Here is a 26,462-nt window from a genome sequence, read left to right as displayed (position 1 = left end):
GTGTGTGTGTGTGTGTGTGTATGTGTGTGTATAATACATACAAAAGTTTTAAAGGTTTTAAAATTGTGTACTTTAAACATGTATAGTTTCTTGTCTATCAATTATACTTCAATAAAACTGCTAAAGTACTTTAAAAAGAATCTATGAGGGTGGGTCTTACCCAGTTTTTTAAAGGCCTAAATAGATAAAAGGCTAAGAATGAATTTTCTCTCTGCTTGTCTTCAAACTGGGACATCAGTCTTCTCCACCTTCAGACTTGGACTAAGACTGTAATTTACACCATTGCCTTTCCTGGGTCTCTAGTTTGGGACTATAGATCTTAGGCTTTTCAGCTTCCATAAGTACAAGAGTGAATTCCTTAAGTAAATATACACATATATACACACACATGTGTGTATATCTATGTAAATACATAGTTATATAGAGAGAATTATATATGTGATATACAATTCTATAAATTTATATTATTGAAATATCATATTTATATATTTTATGTTATCTGTTAGATTATACACATAATTTTATGTAGAGATAGATTATAGATAGAGAATAGGAGATATGTACATCTCTTCCATATTTTATATATATATGTGTGTATGTTTATGTGTATATATATATGTGTGTACACACATGTAGATACAGATAGAGATAGGCATAGATATGCAGGTATTTCCCATTAGTTCTGTTTCTCTGGAGAACCCAGACTGATACAGAAGCAGAGAATGTGGACAGTTAGATCAGTCAAGGAATGCTCCTCAGCCAGATGGTAGAATTGGACAGACAGAGACAAGAGTTGATGAAGATAAAGCAGGGAAGACAGAAGAATGGGGCAGCTGGGTACGGGGGAAATAGGAGGAGGGTCTGGGAAGTAGGGGTATCCGCGTGTTAACTAACAGATACAGGGGGATAATGAGTGAATGAAATAGTCATCAGGATGAGAACTTTAACTGAAAACTTTGAGAAACAGATTTCCAGATGATGACAAGATACTGGGACGTGGAAGGTAGACCACTGAGAAAAAGAGGAGGTGATGTCTGTCGGCATTGTGCGAAACAGGGAGCTGACTGACCAGGTCCTTGAGTCATCCCTGTGAATTCTGTAGAATCCAGGCTGGCTGTATCAGCATCTCCCACTTGCAGGTTTTGCTAGTTCAAATGATTCAGTACCTCTGTAGAAAATCTCATTCCTAAACACACATAAAATGACCATGGAAAACATCATGCCTGAAATATTTTGATCAGAAAAACTGTGTCTTTGGTGTTCTAGATGGTCTAGCCCTTTCTTGTCCTTTCATGGTGTTTTCGGCCTTGCAAGCTATAGGACTTAGAAGAATCCTATTAAAAAAGTTCCTTTCCTGTGATTGATCTTTCCTAATCCCTCACCTGGCAGCTCTGCTTTAGCCCAGTGACTTGAGTTAGTTATGATTGGATGGGTCCTCTGAAATGAAGGCACTGGATTAGATTAGATCAGCAAGAGGTTCTGGATCTTTTTTGTTGTTGTTGTTGACTCCTTCGGAAATTTGATGAAAATATCAGTTCTTTTTCTGGGAAAATGAACATTGCACGTATCTACACAATTCTGCATTCAGCCTAAAGGCAGTTCATAGACTGTCACTTAATATAACCTGAATTTGATTATCATGGGCATTTTTCAATTCTACAGTACTACGTGTTGTAAAAGGTACACTACAAAATCAGTTGGCTTGTTAGCAAAAACCAAAACAAAAATATATATATATGTATACACATATATATTTTTAAATTTTATTACAGTTCTCTCCCCTTAAGTTGTCCCTGAGATCTCTTTCCGTAATTGGTGACGTCTAGAGCCACCGTACACATTTCTCTCTGGTTATGGCATGATATTTCTCTCCTAGCACGACCCTTGCCTGGTAGAGCACCTGACAGCCGTCTTATTCACCCCAACAGATTTTATTTAAAAAGGATCAGTCTCTTCTGCTGAAACAGCTGAGCCTGACTTCCTGTTTGTTGACTGGCAATGGCCCAACCTACAGCTGAAGTGGCGGAAGGGATATCAGAGACTCCAACTATTTCTGGGCAATTCTCTCTGAACGGGGAATACAAGTTGGAGAGATGGGCTTGGCACAGAAGGGAGTGGAGGGAGTGGATGGGCGATGGCAGGGTCTCTGCTGCACATATTTGAGCTCGTGGTCCCAAGAGTGTTTAGAAATGGCCAGCCCAGGAATAGACAACAGAGTGAAAGAAGGAAAAGAGAAAAGAAAAAGAAAAAGTCCTTTCCAAGCACGCAAGCAAGCAAGCAACAAAACATACACCAGTAAAAAAAAAAATCATGTCTAGAGATAGACTTTATTTTTTATTCCTCTTAAATTAAGATCAGTCACCAACATGAAAGCTTTCTCTTTCTGTGAAAAGGTCCATAATCATTGGTCCGCGGCAGAAGTAGGATATCTGTCCACTTAGTAGCCAGAGTAAATGCAAATTCTAATACATTTTAGAAAATGGGCTCTGTGGATGAGGTTATTTCTTTCGGCTCTAGAAACCACATACCAGAAACCACTAAAAGACAGCAAAAGAAGAAGAATCAAGCAAAACTACTTCAGTCACTCCCCAAACATAGTTCTGAGTTCCCTTGAAGCCAAGGTAAGAAATTTAATGACAGAGGTAGTCTTCATTAGCTAGTAAATAAATATACCAGCTTTAAAATTTTTTCCTATCATTAAATTCTCAAGTAAATTTACCTGTCGTGCAGATATTCAACTAATATGGTGGATTTAAATACCTTCAATTGTATTTGAGATACAGGGACATTTTTATATGGAAAGTTCTCAAATATATTCTTGATAAGTGTCAAGGGGAGGATATTAAGTCATTCACTTGTTAAGGTTCTCTCAGAGGTAGCTTAAGGAAGTCTATCATGAAGGTGTTATTTGCTAGTTTTTGACTTGGCATGAAGATAAAACTTAGACTAGAAGAGAATTTAGGTTAGAGGAATACATCTTTAGCTATTCTTCTTAGGAAATTCTTTTCAATTATCAGTTGTCTCAGGTGGGTAATTAACAGACAATGAATGGCAGGTAATTTGAGACCTAAAGCATAGATATTCTGCTCGGCTGATAGAAGAAGACTCATGTGCTATAAGCTTTTGATGTGTGGAACTGAGGTTTTATTATGAACGAAGAGGCTTGACTTATATTCTTGCCTAGGTGGAAAGTTTTTCCATTTGTACCCTGGATAGTTTTCAGATGCATATGCAAACAGTGCCAAAATATTTTTTAGGAAGCAGACTTGAATAACTAAAATATCTCTTGATAACCAAATTAAATAACAAAACTGTTTAGTCTGAAAACCGGAGCACATCGACCCATAGTGACTATTTAGAATTTCGCAAAATTTTAGGCTTTTAAAAAAAATAATCAATGGGATTACTTGCTTTAGGATGATTGCTAAAGAGAATAAAACTATGCCAACATCAAAGGAGAGGACACACACATTCCTGTTTGCATTGGGAAGAGAGAATGCCTCCAGCTATCCAAAAGTTGTACCAATATGTTGGTATGAGTTCCAGGGACTGGGAAAGGAGTTACAGAGTTGCAACTAAGAGTACAGGAGACCTCTTACTTCTGCTTCTCAGGACTCATTTAAAGGGACTGTTAAAGTTAGACCAAGTAGAACCAGATTTACATTATTCATTTCAGAAAGGATGAAAAAGGGCATGGTGCAAGCTATAAAAAGCAAAAGACTCATAGTGTCAGCATGGTTGTTAAAGCAAGAGGAAATTTGCATTACAGTTTTCCACATTATTAAAAAAAAAAAGATTGCCTTTAGATTCAAAGTCCACTCAAGTATCTTGTCCTATGATTATGATTTATGGTTTATGAGAACAAAGAATTCCTTTGCCTTTTATCCAGTTTTTCCCCACTCTGGGAGTGTGATTATCTTGTAAATTAGTAAATAGCCAGGCAGAATGGGATGCAGAAAAGAATTTAGTAAAGAAAGACACTTCTTTGAGTTTAGGATTTGGAAAACTGGTCCAACCAATGCTGGCAGTGTGCAATGCACAGAAGAAGAGTATAATCAATAGAACCAGAGGTCCAAATAAATAATAAACAACAAAATGTTGTTTATTTAAATATAGGTATATTTAAATATAAATTTATATTTTTGCAAATAAATATAAATATGTTTAAAATAGATTTTAAAATAGACTTTAAGTCAAATTCAATTATAAGAGACAAAGAAGGTCACCATATAATAATACAGGGGTCAATTCATCAAGAGGATATCACAATTATAAATATATATGTGTCCAACACCAGAGAACCTAAATGTAGTAAGTAAATATGAACAGATCCGAAAGGAGAAACAGACAATAATACAATAATGGTAGAGGACTTCAGTACCCCGCTTTCAACAATGAACGGATGATCCAGACAGAAAATCAATAAAGAAACACTCAACTTGAACTACTTCTTAGACCAAATGGACCTATCAGACATATCCAGAACATTCCATTCAGGAGCAACAGAATACACATTTTTCTCAAGTGCATCGGAAACATTCCCCAGGATAGATCATACATTGAGCCACTAAAATAAACCTTAGCAAATGTAAGAAGGGTGAAATCGTATCAAGTATCTTTTCAAGCCACCATTATTTGAAACTAGAAATCAGTAACAGGAGGAAAACTGGAAAACTCATAAATGTGTCAGAACTAAACAATACACCCTGAACAACCAATGGGTCAATGAAGAAACCAAAAGGGAAACCAAAAAATATCTTGAAACAAAAGAAAATGGAGATACAGCATACCAAAATTTGTGAGATGCAGCAAAGACAGTTTTAAGAAGGAAATTTATTGTGTTGAATTTCTATAGTAAGAAAGAAGAGAAATTTCAAATATACAACCTAAATTTATACCATAAGGAACTGAAAAAAGAAGGACAAACTAAGCCCAAAGAAAAGATCAATGAAATGAATTGCTTGTTTTTGAAAAAACAAAACTGACAAACTGTTACCTAGACTTACCAAGAAAAAAGGGACAGTTCAACATCCACAAATCAATAAATGTGATATACCACATTAACAGAATGAAAGATAAAAATCTTATGATCATCTCAATAGATAGAGAAAAAGCATTTGACAAGATTCAACATTCTTTCGTGATAAAATTCTCAAGAAACTGGATATAGAAGAAATGTACCTCAACACCATCCTCAATTGGGAAAGGTTAAAAGCTTTCCTTATAATAGAAGTAAGAGAAGGGACCCCAGTCTCACCATTCCTATGCGACTTTGTACTGGAAGTCCTAGCAAGGGCATCTAGCCAAGAAAAAGAAGCAAAAGACAAAAAAATTAGGCAGGAAGGTGTAAAATTGCCGCTAACTGATGGTATGATCTTATACATAGAAAACCCTAAAGATTCTGTAAAAAAACTTGTAGAACTAATTAACGGATTCAGTAAAGTTGCAGTATACAAAACCAACATACAAAAATCAGTTGCATTTCAACATACGATCAAGGAAGTCTCTAAAAAAAGTTTAAAAACCTCATGTACAGGGGCACCTGGGTGGTGCAGTTGGTTAAGCATCTGAGTCCTGGTTTTGGCCCAGGTTGTGATCTCAGGGTCATGAGATTGAGCCCCAAATCTGGCTCCAGAGTCTGCTTGGATTCTCTCTCCCTCTCCGTCTGCTCCTGCTCACCCCCTGCTCCCATTCTCTCTCAAAAATAAATAAATCTCTTTTTTAAAAATCTCATTTACAAGAGCATCAAAAATAATAAAATAGTAAGGAATAAATGTAACCAAGGAGGTGAAATATCTGTGTGCTAAAAACGATGAGACGTTGATGAAAGAAATTGAAGAAGACATGAATAAATGGAAAGATACCCCACCTTCATGGATGAAAAGGATTAGTACTGTTAAAATGTCCATACTGCCCAAAGCCATCTATGGATTCAGACCAATCCCTACAAAAATTCTAATGGCATTTCTCACAGAAATAGAAAGAACAATCCTAACATTCATATGGAACTGTAGAAGTCCCCTAACAGACAAAGCAAACTAACAAAGAACAAAACAGGAAGCATTACAATTCTTGATTTAAAACTTTATTACAAAAACATAGGAATAAAAAAAAGTATGATAGCGGCATAAAAACAGACACATAAACCAGTGGAACAGAAATAAGAATTCTGAAACTAACCCATGCATATATGATCCACTAATATTTGGCAAATAATCAAGAAAATCCAATAGGGGAAATGATAAGTCTCTTCAATAAATTATACCAGGAAGAATGAAGAATGAAGAAGAATGAAATTGGACCCCTATCTTACACCACTCAAAAAACTGACTCAAAATGGATTAAAGACTTAAATGTAAAACCTGAAACTGTAAAACTTCTAGAAGAAAACATAAGGAAAACCTCCTTCACATTGATCTTGGCAATAATTTTATGGGTATGGCACCCAAAATACAAACAACAAAAGCAAAAATGAATAATATTTATATGTATAAGAATAAACTAAAAAGGTCTGCACAGCAAAAGAAATAATTAGCAAAATAAAAAGGCAACCTATGGAATGGGAGAAAATATTTGCAAACCATCTATCTGATAAGGGATTAATGTTCAAAATATATAAGGAACTCATAGAACTCAACAGCAAAGAAACAAAAAACTCAAACAGTCTGATTTTAAAATGAGAAAAGAACACAAATAGGTATTTTTCCCAAAGGAGACATACAAATTGTCAACAGGTACATGAAAAGATGCTCGAATCGCTCATCATCAGGGAATCCCAAATCAAAACCATAATGAGATATCACCTCACACCTGTCAGAATGACTATCATCAAAAAGACAAGAGATAACAAGTGTTGGCAGGAATGGAGAAAAGAGAATGCATGTGCACTGTTGGTAGGAATGTACATTGGCACAGTCACAAAATAAAACGAAATAAAATAAAAAATAAAAAAATAAAAACAGTCAAAAAATAAAAACATAAAAAAAATAAAAAAAATAAAAAATTAAAAAAGAGCTACTTATGATTCACCAGCCCCGCTTCTGGATATAGATGGGCAGTAAATAACATCACTATCTTGAAGTGATATCTGCATGTTTATTGCAGCATTATTCACAATAACCAAGACATGGGAACACCCCGTGTTCCTCAATGGGTGTAAAAGGAACATGTGAGAATATGCATACAATATTATTCAGCCACAAAAAAGGAAGCCCTACCTTTTGTGACAACATGGATGGACCTTGAGGTCATTATGCTAAATGAAATAAGTCAGGCAGACAAAGGCAAACACTGTATGACCTTACTCTACTTTATGATCTTTTCTTTTTCTTTCTTTCTTTTTTTTTTAGCTATATGGAATCTAAGCTGAACTCAAATTGAGAGTTGGTGGTGGTTGTCAGGAGCTGGGAGACTAAGGGAAATGGGGAGATGTTGGTTAAAGGGTACAAACTTACAGCTACAAGATGGTTAAGTACTGGGGGTCTAATGTCCAGCATGGTGACTGTAATTAATAGTACTTTATTATATACTTGAAAGTTGTTAAGAGAGTAGATCTTAAAAGTCGTGACCAGGGGTAACAGTTTGGCTCACTCAGTGGAGCGTGTGACTCTTCATCTCAGGGTGGTAAGTTCAAGGCCCCCATTGGGTGTAGAGATGACTTAAAAATAAAATCTTTCCAAAGCCTTCATCACACACCCCCACCCCCACACACAAACATACCAAGTACTTATGGGAGGGGACAAAGGTGTTAACTAACCTTATTGTGGTAATCATTTCCTAATATGTACGGTTCAGGACTCCTGCCTGAATTCCAGAATGATAAAATAATAAATCGGTGTTGTCCAGAGTCACCAAGGCTGTGGTCATTTGTTACAGCAGCAGCAGAATACTAATCCCATGGGCAAAGTGGATGAAATGTATCATTGTCCTCAGGTGTTGATATAAAAGGCCATCTTAGGCTTGGCAGGAATTGAAGCAGAACAGTTGAGGGGAGTGGAGTAGGTGTGGTCTTGGTTATTGCCTAGGAGAGAGGTCGTTCCCCACTCCCATCCCTTAGCTACCTGCATTCAGAAGTAAGAGACAGTAGAGCCGCTGGGGAAAATGTATTAGACTCTCTCCCCTTCCCTCTGAGTGTGAATGACAAAGATGCGTGTGGCAGACTATTCCTCCAGGCTGAGGCCAGACTGCAGAACAGGACATGCGGGTCCCCAGGAGAAGACACACCACAAAAGAGGAGGAAATCCAGGCTGGAGACTCAAACTTAGCGTGAGCAGTTTGCCTGTCAGGGGAAAGTATTGGTTTGAAGCAGAGCCCATGGACTAAAATTTCTCACCCAGCCTCCCCAGCATGGTGAAAATGGCTGTATATTCAAAGAGGGGTGCCCCTCTGAGACCCGGACAGCAGTGTGGCTGGCTGCCTCTTCCGGCTTTCCATTTGGCCCCATGGCAGGGGGTAGAGATGGAAACTCCAGGCTGACGGGAGGCCCAACGGTTCGTTGTTGACTGACTGGCTAGCAGGGAAGATAAATGAATTCTCCCTCTCCTGGCTGCCAGCAGCTGGCAGAGCCCTGAGGGGGTCTCCCTGGAGAAACAGTGGAGTTCTTAAGGAGGTCTGGCAAGAACGACTCAGATCTGGCTATTTGGGGTCTTAAAGAAAATTCAAGCTTCCTACATTTTGTCCTAAGCTTGTGGGTTTTGGAACTTTGGGTTAGTTGAGGTAGCTCTTTTGTCCTATATTTGCATTTAGAACTAAGAAATGACCACGTGTAAGTGACGTGCTCAGACTGGAGTGCCTGAAAGAGATTATATGTTTTATAATATATAATGATATATGTAATATGATATATGTAATATATCATTATATATAATATTATACATATACTATTATATATAATTATATAATTTTATAAATATCCATTGACGGAGATGCTTAAAATGACAACCTTTCCTAGAGAGACTGTTTCTGTCTCATCAAGGAAGATTCACTTGGGTGAACCACCTGTAAATGTCAGAGAGGGAGCCCCCGTGGTGTGAGGAGAGGTGGCAAGGCTGCTCACAGCTCGGACTTGTTAATATAAGGGCTTGTCTCTGAGGACAGAGAACCGAATCAGCCCTGAAAGGGAAAGGCAGAGGGAGGATTTAGGGAAGGGCCTCCAAGACTCCACCGCATGCTGATAAAACTGGCTCTCTTATTCCCATGGGATTAAGCCTATAGTGTCCTTTGATCACTGGAAGTACCAGGGTGGCCTTGAGGGTGAAACCCTGGGCTTTCTGCCAATAGGTACCTAGGAGGGCTTTGCTGTCGGGCAAATAATAGGGAAAGCAAGAGAACTGTGAACATATTTGCACCCTGAGTTTGTGAAGCAAACGGTCATACAACGGATATAAATGATGCTCTGTGTCCCGAAGTATTAAGCATTCAGGGAAACAACCTCACCATTTCCCTCCTGCTCAAGCAACGCGTGGCCTTGTTGTCTAAAATTGCAAACAGGGGCATCTGAGGAGAAGAGGCTGGGAAATATTCATATAACCTCTTCACGGCCATCCTTGGTGAACAGTTGTATAGACAAACATCACTGGCTTTGTCTGACATTTGCCAGATTCCTACATAAATAACCAGTACCTGCATCTCCAGCAGCTGGGAAAGAAATAAGATTTAATAGGTTGCGACGGATAAGGTGGTCCGATCTGGTTGACTTTGTTTTGAAACAAGATTAGATACCCTTGTAGGAGCTGTGAACGTGTAAATATGTGCTAAACGTGTCACTGAAAGCCTGGTAGACACAGCCCTGGGCTTCACAGAGGTGTGAGGGGGAAGACGTTTTCTCGGTGTGCAGCTGTAGAACGTTTTAACACCCTCTGTCTCTGTGGATGAAACACAGTCTTGGCAGCTCCGAAGCCTGTGTTCTTCTCGAATACTCCGCTGTATTCAGAGAAAATGATCCACAGTAATTTTAAGAGGGAGCTCTCCCCGGAAGAGGTCAGGATGGAAAGATTAACTTTTCCAAGGGGCTGGCCCTCCTGTTAAGGAGACAAGGCTTATGCAGATGAAGACAAAGATGACCTTCAAGATGGAGGGAAGGCTTAGAGCAGGTTGGTAAAGAGACTCAAGAAATCGTTTCGGATTGGAAAATGAGCGTGGTGGAGCTCCCACAGTGCTGACCTGCAGGCGTGGTGGGGTGAGGAATCTCTTTGCAGCAGCACTGAGTTCTGCGTTGAGGACTCCAGGTGTGATTAAGGAAGTTCTGGAACATTCATTTGCATGAAATAAGGTGAAAGAAGTAGAATGGAGGGGTGAAAGGGAGAGGAAGGGACTTGGTGATAGAAAAGGCCTAGAGGGAAGCAAGGGCAAAAATGAACTATTGGGACTTCATTAAGATAAAAAGCTTTTGCACAGCAAAGGAAACAGTCAACAAAACCAAAAGACAACGGACAGAATGGGAGAAGACATTCGCAAATGACATATCAGATAAAGGGCTAGTATCCAAAATCCATAAAGAACTTACCAAACTCAACCCTCAAAGAACAAATAATCCAATCAAGAAATGGGCAGAAGACATGAACAGACATTTCTGCAAAGAAGACACCCAAATGGCCAACAGACACATGAAAAGGTGCTCCACATCACTTGGCATCGGGGAAATACAAATCAAAACCACAATGAGATATCACCTCACACCAGTCAGAATGGCTAAAATTAATCAGTCAGGAAACGAAAGATGTTGGCGAGGACGTGGAGAAAGGAGAAGCCTCCTACACTGTTGGTGGGACTGCAAGCTGGTGCGACCTCTCTGGAAAAGAGTATGGAGGTTCCTCAGAAAGTTGAAAATAGAACCACCCTATGACCCAGCAGTCACACTACTGTGTATCTACCCTAAAGATACAAATGTAGTGATCCGAAGGGGCAAGTATACCTGAATGTTTATAACAGCAATGTCCACAATAGTCAAACTATGGAAAGAACCTAGATGTCCATCAACAGATGAATGCATAAAGAAGATGTGGTATATATGGAATGGAATATTATGCCGCCATCAAAAAACGAAAATCTTGCTATTTGCAACGACATGGATGGAACTAGAGGGTATTATGCTAAGCGAAATAAGTCAATCAGAGAAAGACAATTATCACATGATCTCATTGATATGAAGAATTTGAGAAACAAGACAGGATCATAGGGGGAAGGGAGGGAAAAATGAAACAAGATGAGACCAGAGAGGGAGACAAATCATAAGATACTCTTTTTTTTTTTCATAGATTTTATTTTATTTATTTGACAGACAGAGACACAAGAAGGCAGAGAGGCAGGCAGGGGTGGGGGGGAAGCAGGTTCCCCACTAAGCAGAAAGCTCGATGCGGGGCTCGATCCCAGGACCCTGAGATCATGACCTGAGCCGGCTGAGCCACCCAGGTGCCCCAAGAGACTCTTAATCTCAGAAAACAAACTGAGGGTTGCTAGAAGAGAGGGGGGTGGGAGGGATGGAGTGGCTGGGTGATGGACATTGGGGAAGACATATGCTATCGTGACTGCTGTGAATTGTGTAAGACTGATGAATCACAGACCTATACCCCTGAAACAAATAATACATTATTTGTTAATACAAAAGGCCTAGAGGAACAGTAGGTTTTCTGTCAGTTTCCTCCAAAACGTCTTCCAGGGGCTTGCAGATACAATTAACAAGTCAACACAGCCCAGGATCCCAACTGTCAATCCTGGATGGGGTGCCCGACCTGATCCCAACCACCTGGCTAGGTGGGTACTTTCCAACCCCCAGAGAGGGAGCAGCCTGCAGCAGGGACCAATGAATCCAAAGTTTTGGGAAGCTTCCCAGCACTGTCCAGTTCTCTGGTGGCCCCAGATTTACAGGAACGTGGGGCTCCTCCTGTGGTCTGGTGGTTGAGACAGAGCCTCAGACCTACTCAGGGCCACTCAAAACTCAGAGAGTCAAACTGCAGGTTTCAGGAGCAAAGCCAAAGCTGTCTGTTAGTAATGGAACCTTCAGAAAAGACCTAAGACACTAACAACAATAGGTCATGTAGAGAGTATGGAGAGAGTGTCCTGGAGCTGGTGACAAATGTGAGATACGGAAATAATTCTTTGTTCAAGTGCAACATAGTGCCACCAGCTCCAGACCCTTCCAATTTTAGTTTCCTTAAAAGTCTAGATCCCATCTCAGTAAGAGCTGGATGCTATATTTAGTTGGTTGATGGACTGAGACCCATCAATTTCAATATCCCTAGATTACGGCAAAATCATTTAGAGGCCCCTCTGACTGATGGGTTATTCTTTTTCCCGTCCATCATCACAGCATGTCGACTGTGTGTTTGCCATAATTAACTAACTTAATGTTAATAGCAAACTTCAGTGATGTATATCAGCCCTCAAACTCACTAAGATCTTAGGAGGAAAAAAAAAGACTAATTTTTTTTTTTTCTTACTTAACACAATCCCTTGGGGAAATCAGAAGCTAAGGAAATTTCCAGCGATGAAATTAAAAACTATTCCCTCAGCGGATTAAGTCAAATAATAGGGAACAATAGTGGCTATAACTTAACTGTAAGGGACTTTCTAGTGTCATTTCAGAGTTGGCAAGGCGGAACACAATGGGCCTTCAATAAATGTTGAAAAATACAAGGGCTGGGGGCTGGGGAGAGATTGAGAGAATGAGGGATAGATCAGGAGCAGGTGGGAGGAGGGAGAGAAGGACTGATGACTCCAGTTTAGTTCTGATTTTTGAGGAAGCCAGTGAAAAGAGAGACTGAAAATATATATAATTAGGTCTGTTGGAAAAGTATTTAATTGCTTCCTAAAACTTTTGACATGTCAATAGTTACACTGACACATAACTTACAATCAAGGGGATCCTGTAAAAATGGTATACAGGGGGAGGAATCTCCAATATTGCTTGCAGTTATGATACTGAGAATCCTCTGGAATGGAAACAAGTGAGGCGTATCTGGGTCAGGTAAAAATAATATCAACAGGAGGTGTCTGGGTGGCTCAGTTGGTTAAGCATCTGCCTTTGGCTTAGGTCATGGTCTCAGTGTCCTGGGATGGAGCCCCACCTGGGCTCTCTGCTCAGAAGTCTGTTTCTTCCTGTCCTTTTGCCTGCCATTCTCCCTGCTTGGGTTCTCTCTCTCTCCAATGAATAAATAAAATCTTGTTTTAAAAACAAGATAATATCAACAATGGGGCACCTGAGTGGTATAGTTGTTTGAGTGTCCAACTCTTGGTTTCAGTCATGATCTCAGGGATCATGAGATCTGGCCCTGCTTTGGGCTCTGCACTCTGTTCAGAGTCAGGTTAAGACTTTCCCTTCCTCTCCCTCTGACCTCCCCCTCAATAAAATATATAAATCTTAAAAAAGAAGATAACACCAACAAAGAAAGGTGTTCTTTTGAAACTTGGATTAAAATAACAGTGATATCCTCTATTCTCAACCTCTTAAAAATATTATCTATATTATATATACACATAATTTTTAATTAAGAGATTCAGGTGTGGAAGTGAGCGCTCACCTGAGACCCTTTCTGGTGATTAAATTAAAGCTGTCTATAACACTGGAGAAACCGTCTTTACAATTTGGAAGCTGAACATTAGCATACGGCTGACAGGTGATTTGTCCCAGTCTATAGTATTTGAGTTTGGGGCTCAGGGTTAGGATTATATCTACCTTCATCACTCTGCCAGAAATTCTAAGCAAAAGATGTGACCTTAATCCATAGATATTAATCAAAACCCAATTAAATACCAGATGATTAATGATGACAATCTCAAGTTCCTGTTTTGAACTCATTTGAAGAAAATACTGACAAAAATATAAAAATGGAAATTGAACCAAAGGAAGAGGAAGGTGGGAAGAAGGAACTCATGAGGAAGGCCTTGAGAGGCCATCAAAAGTGAAAGAAATCCCAAGAAAAGTCCTGAGGTCTTATGTCTTATGTGGAGCCTCTACCACCTCTGCTGCTCTGAGCCACATGAAACAGACTCCGCCCTCCACAGTGTAGGAACCTCAATAGTCTAATAGGGCGGGAAGTGAGCACCGGGGCTCTTTGCACTTAACCTACTTCCCACACCAATAAGGGACCAGCAGAAGCTTCCAGTTTTCTTTCTCAGGTCCACCTTTCTCTTGCCAGTTCTAGGGTATATATACTTAGACACATTATCTCTCTTTTTGTTCTCGACCAGCCAAAGCTCTCTCTCGCTCTTCTCTTTCTTAGTGTTTAAGGTTTCATAGTCTATCATGCCTTAGCCTATTTGTTGTGCATTATAATTTGAATATAAAGCAATAAATCAAGATTTTGTTGTTGTGGCAAGTGACAGAAAACGAACTCCAACTGACTTTAACACAAAAACAAATGAATAGGTTCTCATGATGGAAAAATCTAGAACATCAGGTATAGCTGGGTCCAGGGGCTTGAACCACATCAAATTATTAGCACTCAGTTTTCTTCTCTCTCATCTTTAATAACATCAAGAAGGTGGTCCCCGTATGGGAGCTCCCAGCAGCTTCAAACTTCTGTCATCCATATGTGAGTAACGAGAATTATCTTCAAGAGCTTATCTTTCCCTATAACTTCGGTAAAAGTCACGGGGTTGCATTGGATTGCCTGGCTTGGATTGCATACCCATCACTGAACTCATCAACGTAGTCAGCAAAACACAACATGCCGACTTCCCGACCTGTGGGCACGGTCATTCCTTCTGAACTATACGGACCAGAAGTGGTGTTGTGACCAGAAAGAAGGGCAAAAGCAATCACTGTCCACCACATAACCTTTATTCTTTTTCTTTTTCTCCACTTTCCTGAGAATATCAGAAGGTCCTTTTATTTGCTTTTCAGGAACCACTTCTCCTACCTTCAGTTCCAATTGGAAAATGAATTTCTCAGTAAGTTATCCACCTAAACGGTGTGGTTCACATCCTCTGCCCTCCATTCCCTTCCCTCATAGCTTTCCAACTAAGAGAAAATATTCCCTTCAGCATTTGCTGCCTCCTTTCAAGGCTCTTCTAGCTGACTTGCCTCTGCTCTGGAAATGTCTCTTTTCTGATTATCTCTGCTTTCCTCCAGATCATGTTCCCTCATCCTACACCATTCTGCTACCTCTTCCATTTGCCCTTTTCTACTAGCATCTTTGAGCTTCCAGGCCCACAGGGCCTTAGCCTGCCAAACAACGCTGACCTTAACAAATAGTAACACAATGATTTGTTAAACTATTGACCAAAAAGAGGTAGTTTTAAAAAACTCCACAGAAAATGGGGGGATGGCAGGTAATTCACGATGATGAGCGATGCTAAGAATAGTAAAATTATTACACATGGGTAAAGGTAAGGAATGATTTTGCTTTGCATCCCATTCCAGGGGTTAGTAATTTGGTACTATGGCAAGTATCCTGGAAGGTTATAGAGAAAACCCTGAATTTATAGCTTGGGCTTTCTTTCCCTCACTAAATGTACAATCCTACTTGCAAATTTGAATGTCTACAGAAGCCTGGTGGGTTGACCTAAATGGCAACAGGACTGAGTCTCAGACAGCAGAGAGTGATGGGTACAGCTGTGGTGAACGGCAGCATGGTGGTGTGTAGTTCTTAAGAGGACACAGTCTGGTACTGGAGTGTCTGAGTTCAAATCCTGGTTCTACCATCTCTTAGCTCTGTGATCATGGTCTAAATATCTGCCCCTGTTTCCCATGTGTAAAACAGGCAAATCACTGGGGCGCCTGGGTGGCTCAGTAGTTAAGTGTCTGACTTTGGCTCAGGTCATGATCTCAGGGTCCTGGGATCGAGTCCCACAGTAAGCTCTGCACTCAGCTGGGAGTCTGCTTGTTCCTCTGCCCGTCCCCCAACTTGTGCTCTCTTTCTCTCAAATAAATAAATAAAGTCTTTTAAAGAATGGGCAACTCACTGAATCTGCCTTGTAGGATCACTGTGAGTACTGAGTTAATACACGTAAAGCATGTGCAATGGTTTCTGGTACATAGTAAGCAACATGTAAATGTTGACAATTATTATTTTCAAATCCAGCCCATCATTTCCACACAAGAATGTCTCCATCTTGTGAGATCTTCTTATATTTCAAGACATGCTAGAAATGCAGTTTATCATGGTTAAGTTCTCTGACCCTATATGTTTGATCTACTTGAAAAAATATTTCAAAACACCAAGAAAGCTGTATTGGTTAAGAATGCATTCAGTTGCAAGTTACTGAAAACCCAGCTTACAATGGCTTAATCAAATGACTGTATTTTTTGCCACATAAAAAGAAGTCCGACACAATCTCTTTGGAAAATTGCTTAGCAGGACGTATACTCTTGGGTGTATACCCACCAGAAATATGTACACGTGTTTATCATCAGACTGTTTACGGACGTTCATTGATAATAACCAAAAACTGGATAGTATACAAACGTTCCCTAACAGCAGAATGGATAAATTATAGTGTATATACCCATGGGATACCACACAGTAATGAAAACAAGCGAGCCACAACACGTACCAATGTGGAAGGATCTCACAAACATAATATCAAGTGAATGAACCAGACGAAAATTAATACACACTCTACAATTTCAAGTATATACAGTACAAAATCAGGCAGAATTAATCAGTGGTATTAGAAGCAGGAAGAGGGTTATCCTTGTGGTGGTAAAGAGTGAAAGGAGACCTGGGGGTAGGGTCGAGGGGGACACTGGGGTGCTGGTTACTTTCTATTTCTTGATATGAGTTCTGCTTCCAAGGATGTATGCAGGTTGTGAGGTTTTGTTGAGCTATCCATTTATGGCCGGTGTCTTTCTTATATATATATTACACTTCAATAAAAATACTTTGAAAGAAGAACTATAGAGGTGAGTGGTTGCTGGTATTGATTCTAAGACCTAGGATTTTATTCATTTGTACACTACATCCTCAGCCTGTTGGCCTTCGTTCTTAAGCCTGTTAGCTCATGTGATGACCACCCCATGCTCTGTACCTCACGTTCACCTTCATGGCCTGAGGATGAGGCCATCACCCTTTTTTATCAGAAAATCCAAAATTATTTCCCAGAAGTCCCCCTCACCCTAGCCCACAGCCATTCACTTCTATCACAAAGGCCAAAACTGGGTCATGTGGTCACTCCTAGTGGAAGGAGAGACCCTCTCCCCCATAGTGAAAGGTGCCAAGGAGGAAGACATTTGGGAAAGGTGTTTTTGTAATCAATCAACAGTATCTGCCATACAGGCCAAAGAAGATACATTTGCAAGTCAGATGTAATGGTTGATACTTTTCTGGATCCCCATGTAAGAGCATTGTGTGTGTGTGTGTTCCTGGGTATGATTTATCATATGGAATTTAAGAGATATATTTTTGAGATTAACACAGCTGATCACTGAACTGTCTTACCTGATAAGTCAGGCCTACCCAAAATGATAAGATAGAGAGGAGAATAGGCATGAGGATGACCCAGAGTGATAGGATCCTTTTGACTCGAATTGTGACTTTTTTTTTTACTAAATAAATAAAGAAATGTAGAATTACTCCTCTACAAATATCTGTACTAGTCAGATTTCAGACTATAGGGCTAATCTGGTGCCTAAATAAAAGCAGGTTTATTTTTCATTTGAACACTGAACACCCCTTCTGAAAATCCTGAGCCCTTGGTAATCTGTAGTAAATTTTTTGTCTCTATGAATTTGCCTCTTCTAGATATTTCATGTAAGTAGGATCAAATGATATTTGTCCTTTTATGGCCGGCTTATTTCACATAGCATAATGCTTCCAAGGTTCATCCACGTTTCAGCATGTGTTGGGACTCTGTTTCTTTTTGTGGCTGAATGATATTACATTTATGGGTATACCACATTGTGTTCCTCCTTTCTCCCATCATGGGACCTTTGGGTTACTTTTGACTATTGTAAATAATGCTGCCATGAACACTGGTGTGTAAGTACCTGTTTGAGTCCCTGTTTTCAGATCTCTGGGGCATACACCTAGGAGTAGCATTGCTGGGTTATACAGTAATTCTACATTTGGCTTTTCAAAGAACAGCCAGACTGTTTTCCAGTTGCTGCACTACTCGATATTCCCATCAGCAACGTATGAGGGTTCCAATTTCTCCAAGGGTATGTTCTTTAACTGAATTTCTGCCACTAATGGGCACATTCCACCTCTGTGCATCCTCACCTCCCATTTCACGTTTCTGGGAGAGAGAATACCATTGGCCCAGCTTGGGCGGGATCAGGGGCTTGCCCCCAAATCAGCTTGCAACGCCAGGAGGAGGAGGGGTCATGTGAAACCGACACAGTCAAGTGCTGGGGAGGGGGTATGGGATTGTGCGAGTTGAGCAGTCCATCCAGGATGTCTGTACCATACTCGGTTTCCTCTTCTCTGACATGGGGATAATAATACTTAATACAATAGACCTGTGAGTATTAAATAAGATAATACATAGAAAGTTTTTAGTAATTGCCTAGCACTCAATATATGCAGGTTAGTAGCAACAGCTCCCGCGGGCTGAGAGTGGGAAAAGGATGCTTGGTGGGCAAGCACCACCCTCTTCGGTCAAGTGTCAAGTGTACCTAGCTTTCCCAGTACGAAGAAAGCCCTCCTTTGTAGATTTATAAGCCTTGAGTTTATCCAACGCAATTTTTGAGCCTACTTCTATTTTCAGCCTATATCGCCTTCAGCAGTAACGTGTTTCATTTCTTTACTACTTGCTTTGTCCGGGAGTCATTTGTTGAATTCGTCCTAACTGCCTCCCACCCCCTGTTTCAAGCTCCTGTGACTGTGGGAGCCCTGGGACCTTCACCAAAGGACCCGTTTGCATTTCTGACTTCAGGTGAACGGGGGGCATTTGCACGGGTGCCGGGCTTTCTTCTGAGTTGCTTTCCAAATCACGTATTTTCTTTGCATATCTTCACGGACAAGCTTCTAGTCTTTTTAGCTTTACTGAAGCATCAGAGTGAAATCACTTCCTTACAGCATTCACGTAAGTTGCTGCCTATGAGGACAAAGCTAAGTGGCTGCTTTGTGACTGGCTACGTGCCACCACCCTCTCTAGGCCTTGTTCTGGCTACTCATTGCCCAGCACAGGCCGTGCAAACTCGTGCCACAATAAAATGACAATTTTCTTCTTTTTAGGGTTTTTTTTTTTTTTTTTTTTTTTTTTGATGGAGAGAGAGAGAGAGAGTCTAGGTAGGCAGAGTGGCAGGCAGAGGGAGAGGGAGAAGCAGGCTCTCCGCTGAGCAGGGAGCTGCCGTGGGATTCGATCCCATGACCCTGGAATCATGACCTGAGCAGAAGGCAGACGTTTAACCGACTGAGCCACCCAGGCGCCCCAAAATGACAAGTTATCTTACCTGCCTTTAGAGTTACTCTTATCACAAAGGAAAATTCAGAACTGTGAGAGTATTGATTCAGAAGTTAGTAACACGTACATTTTATTTATTTATTTTTTTTAGCTTTTTCTTTTAGGATTAGAGGTGCAATTAGGGGCATCTGCAAAGAGCTTTTTCTCTATACAAAACCACAGAGAGCCAACTGATGCTCTTCCTTGGGCCCCGCCAACTGAGTCAATCACATTAACCAAAGCTCTGAGAAATGGTACTACGGCGCAATCCATGGGCAACAACTGTGTCTCTTCCCCACATACAGTCACTCCCAATTATCTGCACAAATGCAGGGGTGCGGTGGTGCAGATAATTCAAAACCACAAACAATCCAAATGCCATTTCTGCTTGGCTTGAGAATACATTATGCAAATTTTGACAGCAAATTTACCTTCTTTATTACATTTTGCTTGGATTTATATTAAAAAATTATTTGCATTCTCTATGAGCGTGTGGGGCGGGGGAGGGAAAGGATGGGGGTGGGGGGAGGGGAGGAATGGCATTCCTGGAGTTCAAGAGAATCATTAAACCTTGGCAGTGAAAGAAGCCTTAGAAATCATAATGCAACTACTCCTTTTTTTTTTTTTTTTTTTTTTTAGAGAAAGCAGCCAAGGCTGGGAGCAGTGATGTGACTTACGTGAGATCCCGAAGCAAACTGGTGGCAGAGGGGGAACGAGAGGCTGCTCTCTGGCTTTTTCGTTTCAAGGGGAGAAAGACACAGGATTATGTCAGAAGCCCGAAAGAGTGTTCCAGCTTTTTCGGGACAAACCCAAACTCACAAACCATCTTGTTAGCCCTTCCGAATGCTGAAGCTATCCACACTCTTGCTTCTGGAGGGACAAAACTTGCAGAACAAGGCTGGATTGGGAGGTTCTGCCTCTGTAGGGACGAGGCAGTACCTGTTTCCCACAGGCAGCTAATAGTCCCGGAGTGCTCCGAGCCTTCTTATCACATGCTGTGGGGATTTGAATTGCTTGGCATTAGCCAAGAGCTCTCAAGGAGAGTCACCTGAGTTCTGTGTGAGTCGGGAGTACGGAATTGTGGGGAGGCCACAAATGCTGGAATTAGCGGCTCTGTGCCTTGGGGAGTGTTGGGAGGGAGGGTGTGTATAAACAGTGCTTTGAATCAGGACTCTAGCAGCATGTGCCAACCTGATGGGCTGGAACCTGGCTGCTGGTGAGTGAAGTTGACCTTGAAATAACAGCTAAAGAGCAAACACGAAGCAGATAGGCAGGCCTCCCCACTCTGGCTAACTTTAATTAAGAAGCATAGCAGTGAGGTTCAAGAAAAGACATTGACAAAGTCAGCCAGCCAGCAAACATCGACTCAGGTGTCTCTGGGGAGTTGGGTGGCCAGAGGGGACAGGAAAGAAGGACCTGGGTTGCCCCACTCCACAGCAACTTCCAGTACCACTAGCAGCTGTGCCAAGGGTCAAGATCAGCTAAAGGCTCTTTGTCAGTTGGAGACAGCTGGCTGCAGGTCTTCGAGCTTTCCTGTGTAGGCAGGTGTTCTCGGCACCTTGGGCCCTCCTGGAGTGATCCAGCAGAAGGTGCTAGAGCACCTGGAGGTGCTCAAAGGCTGACATGGCATGGGAGGCCAGTTTGAAATGGGAATGGAAGCCAAAGATGGAGGAGAAACTCTTTGCAGGGAAACAGGCAGAGTTTGCTTTGAGCTTCCAGTTGGGCAAGTTTTTTTTTTTTTTTTAAGATTTTATTTATTTTTATTTGACAGAGATCACAAGTAGGCAGAGAGGCAGGCAGAGAGAGAGAGGAGGAAGCAGGCTCCCCGCTGAGCAGAGAGCCCGATGCGGGGCTCGATCCCAGGACCCTGGGACCATGACCTGAGCCGAAGGCAGAGGCTTTAACCCACTGAGCCACCCAGGCGCCCCCCAGTTGGGCAAGTTTGATCAATCAACACCACTTGCATGTCCTGCACACCCTTATTTTCTGCCAAGAATGAAGACAACAATTTACGTTTGAACGCAGAGTAATGTTTGAAGCCTCTTCGAGGGTTAAACTCCTCCCTTTTAATCAGAGATGGATTGTATTCATGCTTATTCATTCTTTTGGGGCAAAGCCTTTTTCTCTGCTCATAGCAACATCTGCTTAGAAGTGCGAGGGTTGGGGTACCTGGGTTGCTCAATGGGTTAAAGCCTCTGCCTTAGGCTCAGGTCATGATCCCGGGGTTCTGGAATCGAGCCCCGCATCGGGCTCTCTGCTCAGCAGGGAGCCTGCTTCCTCCTCTCTCTCTGCCTGCCTCTCTGCCTACTTGTGATCTCTCTCTCTGTCAAATAAATAAATAAAATTTAAAAAAAAAAAAGAAGTGCTAGGGTTATCAATAATAGCTATGTTATAATATTACAGGTTGCTAACAATAATACATCATAACCATACAACTTTAGTTTATGGAAAGTTAACATTGATGGAAGAGTTTGTATAGAATTTCCCATTTAATTCCCACAATAGCAATGTAGAGCAGATAAGAGCAGTTTATCATCTCCAGGTCTTCACCGAGCTTATGTAAGGACGTAGGACACTGTAAGGATGGAAGGACACTGTAGGATGGAAACTTGAACCCAGGTCTTTTTTTTTTTTTTAAAGATTTTATTTATTCCTTTGACAGACAGAGATGACAAGTAGTCAGAGAGGCAGGCAGAGAGAGAGGAGGGGAAGCAGGCTCTCTGCTGAGCAGAGACCCCTATGTGGGGCTCGATCCCAGGACCCTGGGATCATGACCTGAGCCGAAGGCAAAGTCTTTAACCCACTGAGCCACCCAGGCACCCCGAACCCAGGTCTTGTAATTTTCTTTTGCAAGTTCTATGGTTCTCCCTCCAAATACCTGGGAGGAATGATTCAATGGCTTAGGATAAGGTAAAGTGAGAGCTATGAGCAGAACTGCATTGAACACATTGCTCTCCATTACACCTGCATTTGGCCCGAGAACCTTCTATCACCAGTTCATAGAGGACGTGAAATAAGTAGTTGCCTACAAAGGGTAATTTGAAGATCATTAGAAAGAGTTGGAAATACAAATTCTTAGGCCCTCCCCAGATCTACTGAATCAGAAATTCTAAAAGTAGACACAACAATATGTCTTCCCGGTAGCTCTGATACTCACTAAATAAATGGGTGAGGCTGTGTTTTAGTAAAACTTCATTTAGACTAATCAGAGCTCACTCGGTTAATGACATTAATGCATACCAATGTGAGGATACCTACAGAATAAATTTCTGTAAGCAAAATTGCTTTTTCAAAGATAATGTACCATTTTATGAAAGACTTTAAGAAGTCTTATTTATTTTTATTTTCTGATGACTCACCTCTAGCCTAAGATACCTAGGTTTTCAGTATTACAAAGACACCTAGTAGGTTGTTTCCCCTCCCTTTTTTTTTTTACTGAATTACATTCCTTTTTATCTTTTATCAGCATATAGTCTTTTATCTGTATATATGTTATATATATTTTTATATCAGTATATATCTTTTATATTGTTATTTATATCAGCATAAATACATACTGGTGTATTTATCAGTATACATTCTTTTTTCTATTTTATCAGTTAGCTTTGCTGCCTAACAAACTACCCCAAAGCTGAGGGACTTAAAACAGCAACCATTTACTATTGTTCTGGATTTTATAGTTCAGCTGGATGGTTCAGCTCACCTGAGCCAGGCTTGGCTGATCTGAACTGGGCTTGCTTATGTGTCTGTGGTTAGCCAACGGGTTAGCTGGAGGATTACTCATCTAGGATGGCCTCACTCACACCATCTGAATGTTAACAGGTAATGATGATGGTGACTCAGACACATATCTCTCATGGGAACAAGCCCAGGCTTATTCATGTGGTAGCTGGACAGCGTTCCAAGAGATCTAGAGAAAGGCCACAAGTCTTGACGCCGTTGTTCAGAACCGGTACAAAGTCACCTCCTCCATATTCTATTCATAATGGAATTCACAAGGTCAGCCCAGACTCAAGTGGTGGAGACCTAGACAAGTCCTCTTGATGGAAGGAGTTGCAAAGGCACATTGCAAAGTAATGCGGTTCAGGGAGGAGAATAATTGTGGCTATTTTTGCAATCTACTGCACAGATGCTTTTAATTTTTATATTTGCTTTCAGAAAGTTCTGAAAAAAACTGCATTGATCATGAAACTAGCTTAGAGTCCTGGATGACATTTTCAGCTTCTCTATCCTGGCTGATACATCTGGGAAAGAATTATGTTGAATCTTAGGCCTTATGAAACCTTCATTACCTACCCAGTGCTGTGAGGAATGCCCCCAATGAGGTGGGATTATTTGAGTCTCATCTAATGATCTATGAAGGTAGAACTATTTTGGAATCATTGTTCATTCCCTATCTCCTCTCCCTCTCTTGCTGAGATATAATGTACATGCAATAAAATTTACCCTTTTTAATGCAGTTCTAAGAGTTTTGACAAATGCTTATCATTGTTCAACGCACAGGACAATGAAGACGCAGACCTCCATCACTTCAAAAAAAATCCCCTCCCTCATTCCAGCACCTGTAGAGTCAACCTCTGATCTATTTCCTGTCCCTATAGTTTTACCTTTTCCAGAATATCGTGGTGATAGAATCCAATATTATATAATCTTGTGGTTCTCGTTTCTTTCCCTTAGCATAATTCCTTTAAGATTTATCTTTTTATCCATTTATCCATTTACCCATTTTGTAGCATTTTGTAGCATAGAGTTTGTTCTTTCGTACTGCTGAATAGTACTCTGTCTGCGTTCTTTTAAATCACTCTTCAGGAAATTAACTTGGGCCAAGTTCAGAGGTAGGTTCTACTCATGCAAACATGTTCTTTTCTACTCCAAAGCTTATGGGATTAGCATAAGATCAAGAAAGAAGAAGCCCATGTGGGGGAAGAAAAGTTTTTATTTAGACTTTTGACATGTTAGTTACTTTTCATACTTCTCTCCTTCCAGTGGTTTCTCTCCTTTGACATTTTTATTTATTTTTATTTTTTTAAAAAGATTTATTTATTTATTTATTTGACAGATCACAGGTAGGCAGAGAGGCAGAGAGAGAGGAAGGGAAGCAGGCTCCCTGCTGAGCAGAGAGCCCGATGCGGGTTTTTTTTGTTTTTTTTGTTTTTTTTCTGATGATCCCAGGACCCTGGGATCATGACCTGAGCCGAAGGCAGTGGCTTAACCCACTGAGCCACCCAGGCGCCCCTCTCCTTTGACATTTTTAATAAGTGCCTTTAAAAGCTAGGAGCAATTTTAAAGATCACCTAATATGACCCCATTATTATCTAAAAGTAAATGTTTACTTTCTATCAATTTGTCACAGGCAGGTAATTTTTAAAAATGAAGAAGTGCTGAAAAATATAACTGAAAGTCACAACCCCAAACCCCACCAATTAATTCCTGGTTCCCCACAGGCCAGTCCTCTCTTTTCAATCCTTTTGTTTCTTCTTTCTGGCTTTTACCTCAATTTCTCTAGGTCATGAGCTCATAACGATGCTTAAGTTACACTTTCTGGTGTTTTCTGTTGATTGTTACATCAGATGAAAATTTAGTTTTCTTATATACTCTTTCCGCTCCCTCTAGACTCATAATGTACTCATATCACAGTTGAAAGTTAAACTGACATTTGTATTTACATGACATTATTTTGACTGTGCAAACTTTGTCCACTGATGTACCAAGCAGTTCACTATGATTGTTTCCTTTTTTGGACTTTTTCCTCTGGTGTTAATGATTGCCTCATATTTTTCATTTCCTATTTTCTTTGTAAATATTTAACTTTTCATCCAACAACCTCTCAATACAATTTTCCATGGTGATATACTCATCATATGATCAATTAGTTCCTTCTTTTCCTGGGAACCTTCCATTTTCTTACTCCAGTATTGACTGGTTGCTCTCTGGGCTGCCGCTCTCATTCTAAGAATTCTCTTTATCTTTCTATCTCTTATATTGGATCCCCAATGACCTGTTTCCCATCTTTTCTTGTGTCTGTTTTAATCCTTTTTGTGGAGTGCATTCTCTAGTAGCTTCCAAAGAGTGATTGATGAAAGGTAAAAAATTTAGGTCCTTTTATACCTGAAGATGTCTTGTCTTTACCCTCACAGTTGATAGTTTGGCTGGATGTGGATAGAACATAATTTTCCTTCAAAATTTTAAAGACATTTCCCCACTATCTTCTAATTTCCAATAATGCTATTGAGAAATCCAATGCTATTGTGATTCCTGATCTTGTGTATATGATTTTAAAAGAAAACCTCTGATAGGTTTAGGCCCTTTATTACTGATGTATTGAAATTTTACGATGATATTCTTGGATGTGGGTTTTTTTCATTCTTTGTAGTGACATTCTAGAGCTCTTTCAATCTGGAGATCCATGTCCTACAATTTTCTTGTATTATTTCTTTGATAATTCCCTCCCCGTGCCTTCCTTTGTTCTCTCTTTCTGGTATGTCCATTAATCAGATGTTGGATCTTTTGTTTTGAGTCTCTAATTTTCTCATTGTTTCTCCTATGATTTATTTCCTTGCCTTTTTGTTATACTCTCTGAGACGTTTCTCAAACTCTTTTTTTCTCTCAATTTATTGGAAAAAAACATTAAAAATTATTTTTTTGTAATACTTTTAACTTTGAAGAGTTCCTTTTCTCTGATTATTCTTTTTATAGTTCCTTCCCCCCATGGATTTGTTATCTTCATTATTTCTAAGAGTACAAATTATATTTATTTTTTGAAAATAATATTTTGCTGCCTACTTTGTCTATGTTTCTTTGTCATTCCTTTCCCCATGTGCATGTGTGGATGTGTGTGCGTGTGTGTGTGTGTGTGTTTTGTATCTTTCATATTGGAGGATTTTCTCAAATGTCAAGAGATCCTTGGTTGTCAGTTCATATTTTAGAAGGAGCTATTAAAGAGCTGATTGGAAATTCCATCTGTAGAGCTGAGCTTGCTGCCTTCGTTGTAAATTAGGGGAGTAGCAAGCTGATTGATTTTTATTGGTGGAATTCATATCTGTATCTCTAGTTGTTTTCTCTGGGACATTCAGTTATTCCAGAGAAGAATTCTACAATTTATTTTACTTTCTTTGGGTAGAGGGTGGTGGGGAGAGGGG

Source organism: Martes martes, assembly GCF_963455335.1.
Source record: "Martes martes genome assembly, chromosome: 11".
Classification (NCBI taxonomy): Eukaryota; Metazoa; Chordata; class Mammalia; order Carnivora; family Mustelidae; genus Martes; species Martes martes.
The sequence above is the reverse complement of the archived record's forward strand: the minus strand, read 5'-3'. Positions refer to the sequence as shown.